This window comes from Colobus angolensis, unplaced genomic scaffold, assembly GCF_000951035.1.
Source record: "Colobus angolensis palliatus isolate OR3802 unplaced genomic scaffold, Cang.pa_1.0 Scaffold255, whole genome shotgun sequence".
Taxonomy (NCBI): Eukaryota; Metazoa; Chordata; class Mammalia; order Primates; family Cercopithecidae; genus Colobus; species Colobus angolensis.
Window position 1 is genome coordinate 1360081 of NW_012115766.1, and position 419 is coordinate 1360499.

Here is a 419-nt window from a genome sequence, read left to right on the forward strand (position 1 = left end):
CCCCCGATGCCGGGAGGCGAGTCGCGCCTGGCACCCGGGCGGGCGGCGCTTCAGCCCTGCCACACACACACACACACACACACACACAGCGGCAGTGGCGGCCACCGAAAAATGGAGCGCCGCGGCCAGAGAAGAGAGACATTTTCTTTCCGTTAACTGAATTGTTTCCTACCTCCGGATTCCCGACTCGCTACTCCTCTCACTCCGCGGCTCTCCGGGATCCGCCGCCGCCGCCGCATCCAATCGCCTTCTCTCCCCCCTCCCCTTCCGCAGCCAGCCCGGCCGTTCCTCCTCCTCTCCGCTTCAAAATGGCGCCAAGCGCTCTTCGGCGGCTGCTCCAATCGAACCGCCGCGGACAGCACCCGGGGCAGGCAGAGCGCGGCATGGGTGCGCAGCGCCCCCTGCCGACCAGACGGCTC

The 419-nt window shown here is 67.8% G+C and overlaps 1 protein-coding gene across 1 annotated transcript in view; it reads right to left on the minus strand.

Moving 5' to 3' along the window:
- The window catches only part of PDS5B (PDS5 cohesin associated factor B), a 183313-nt gene extending 182975 nt beyond the window's left edge, over window positions 1-338 (minus strand). The window contains exon 1 of the mRNA XM_011946898.1: window positions 173-338. The gene's annotated coding sequence lies outside the window, so the exon portion shown is untranslated. The remainder of the gene's footprint in view (window positions 1-172) is intronic.
- Between the last annotated feature and the right edge of the window lie 81 nt (window positions 339-419).